Raw genomic sequence first — 3,398 nt, 5'->3', positions numbered from 1 at the left:
TTTACTAGTGTCTGTAAAATTTGCTTTTAGATTTAAAATGTAACTTTTTATAATTTTTTTATGATATAGTATGTACTGTACCAACTCACAAAGCACGCCTAATATAAAGTCTGAAAACTATTTCATACTTAAATATCCTAGTTTAAATTTAAAATAGTTTTAGGTGCGTTTCAGAATGAACCCAACCTGAGCCTTCTACACTGTATAAAAATACTTTAATTCATCAGCACTCGTTGATTATGAACTGGTAAAAAGCGTTTAATTTTTCAAATTCATAAAAAATTAAAGGTAATTTTTGAGATGTGTTTCAGTTTCCGACTTTCAGCGCTTCACTTAAATTAAGTAAATAGTTGCATATTGAAAATATTGAAACTTACAGTGTGGCTGCTATTGAAATTTTTTTTTGGTTGTGAATTAGCTCAGAAACTTCAGAACAAAAGTTTAAACAGATTAATCACATAGCCCCGAAAATAAAAAAGTGTTTTTTTTTAAACTGAAAACTTTAACGTAAAAACAATCTAGCATGATCGAATTTCATATCTTTGTCTTATTTAACAAACAAAACATAATTTAATTTGTAATTAACTTTTTATATGAATTCCTTAAGCATCTACTGGTTGTGAGAATTAGAAACTATTTACTAAATACTAAACTAATTATCTAGAAACTGTTTAGTATTTTACTCAAAACATAAATACCTATTGACAAAAAAGACACGTTTTAGAAAAAGTGTGTAATATTGCTTTTATATTTCTTTACAAGTTGTTTTCAAACATAGTTAGTTGAAAAAAACATACTCTTAAACATTTTTCAATAAATCTTTTTATGATGGCTCAGTTTTTAACTTTAAGTTTTTGAATTAATTAGTTACTAAGTATTAAAACTGTCGTCCAGACATATTTAAAAAACTTTAGCTGTCATTTACTAAAAGGACGAATGAGTAATAAGTTTTTGTCATTAAAAAAAAATGAGCTCACTTTACTTTAGATAAACTTACATAGTATAAACTCAAATTATAAATAAAGTTAGTTCTCTTTGTAGACTTATAGTCCTGGTTAAAATATGTAATTAACTTTTCAAACACCATATAGGACTTTAATTGTTTATATGTTATGTTACCCAATTAAGTAAAATGTTAAAACGAAACAATACTATACTTAATTCTCTTTTGTTTTCAAAGAAACTTTGAGTTTATCTTTTTAGAACGTTTTTTGTATTAGTTTGTTGTAAAATTTAAATAATATGTTAATAAATTTTTGATTTATTCAAAGACTGAAATGCTAATGGTTTTTTATCAAAAAAACTCCATAAATACCTTTTACTTTTTGATATATTTTTTAAGATACTAGTATTTTAAAAGCTTTTATGAAAAAAAGGTACAGAGAGAAGACTGAGATAAAAAACAAACTTAAAGTTTTAACTTATGCATGCTCTATAACATAATTTTATAACTACCTTTTACTCTTTAGACTTAATTATAATTAAGATTTTTAACTGATATATATTAAAACATATCTTCAAAGTGTGTAGAACATGTCACATGAACTTTCAAACTGTTATGTAAAATTGTTTAACATCCAAAAATGTGTTTACAAGCGCAAAACGTTCGCAGTTGGAAAATTCAACCGTTGAATTTTCGCAGTAGTCTGCGTCGCCTTAGGTGCTCCTTTTTTCCTTTAAAAAATTCTGCTCAACTTCAGTTTTCCGATGCAGACGCATTTGAAATAGCATGGACTGGGTAGCTTTGTCATTAAACAAAAATATTTATCATTGAAAAAGTTTTATAAAAATACACTTTACCAGCACGTATAAGTTGTCTGTGTTTAGACAAAAACACAAAAAAATTACTGTTTGTTTTGGAAACAGACATAAACGTTCTGTAAGAAGAGACTTTTTTTTTGATATAATTTTTAGACAGTTTTGCTTTGGTTTTCGAAAAATAAATTACACAGTATTTCATATTTATATTGATAAACTATACGATAAGTATAATTCTAATCTTTAAAAGCTAATTTTTACTAGTCGAAATAAATTTCAGTTGTATATTGAATGATACGGTAAGTTAAAGTAGATTTAGTTTATTTAAATTTATCTAGTTTTATTAGTAGATGACGTTATCTATTTAATTTGAACTTTTTTTTTATTGAAACGGTTTATTTTTAGTTTAATCGTGAAATTTTTGTCTAATAGTTTTCTTTTCAGACGTTTTTTATCAAGATTTCTTAACCTGACTAATTTTTTGGTCTACAAAATTCTGTTTTAATATTTAGAAGATTAAGTTAGTAGACAAATTTGTTTGAACTTTGCTCATTAATATAAACAAAATCTTTAGATTAAAGTTTCAGTACTTTATGCTCAAAATCAATCTGTGTTTAGAAGAAGCTGTGTGTAATATATTAGTTTATCATAGTTTATGTATTATTACATGTTTTCAGTAAACGTATAACTCGTGGCTTTTAAATTTAGCACTGAAAATGTTAACCACAACACTTATTAGAATTGTTAAATAATGATGAATTTGTTTTTTCTACTTAGTAAGTTAATAAAAATTAAGTTTATGCAAACCAGAAGTACTATAAATTTAAGAAAATTGCGTAAAGTATGCAGGTTTTTAATAAAGAATTATTTGTCGAAATTTTGTTTACAAAATCTAAAAACATGAGGTTTCTAATTAAGATTTTTTTTATCTTTGTTTATATAGCTTTGTTTAGAAAACATGTAAACATGAACAAAAATTTCAAATTGATTTTAAACTCTAAGTATTTTACAATATTTTCCGTGATATAACTAGAATATTTTAGCCCTATTTTAAATATATTAATTTATCATTAATTGCGTTTTAAAATTTTGTATTAATTAAATGACTTATATTTTATAGGTTTTTTAGTTAATTTAGGATCAGGATACTTATTTTAAAACATTTTGCATAAAATTGACTAACATTTTTTTCATCAACTTTACCAAAAAACATAACAAATAAAAAACTTTCCTTAAACTTGTAACATTCATGTATATTGCATAAATAAAAAAATAAAAACGTTAAGTGTCTGTAATGTATGTATTTGTCGAGAATTTTTTTTTATTGTGATTGATTTTGTATGTGCACAAAAGATTTAAAAAATAAAATTTTTGGTTCATTGTTTATATGAGAACACTAATGAAAGACAATTAATCTTTCTTAAAATTTCAAAAATATTTTTTATGTTTTTTCATTTCTACTTATTTTAATAAAAAATATTTCAATGTGGTCTTAAAGTAGAAAATAAAGCTAACCAATTTTAGTTTGTTTTGACTTAGCTTAAATTATCATTTCAAATCAATCATACATAAAACTTTATGGGTTTTAAAATAAAGCTTTTTTGCGTTTATAAAATAGTACCTATTTAGGTTAAATTGAT

The sequence above is a fragment of the Thalia democratica genome, chromosome 8 (assembly GCF_965202585.1).
Source record: "Thalia democratica chromosome 8, ktThaDemo2.hap1.1, whole genome shotgun sequence".
Lineage (NCBI taxonomy): Eukaryota > Metazoa > Chordata > Thaliacea > Salpida > Salpidae > Thalia > Thalia democratica.
The sequence above is the reverse complement of the archived record's forward strand: the minus strand, read 5'-3'. Positions refer to the sequence as shown.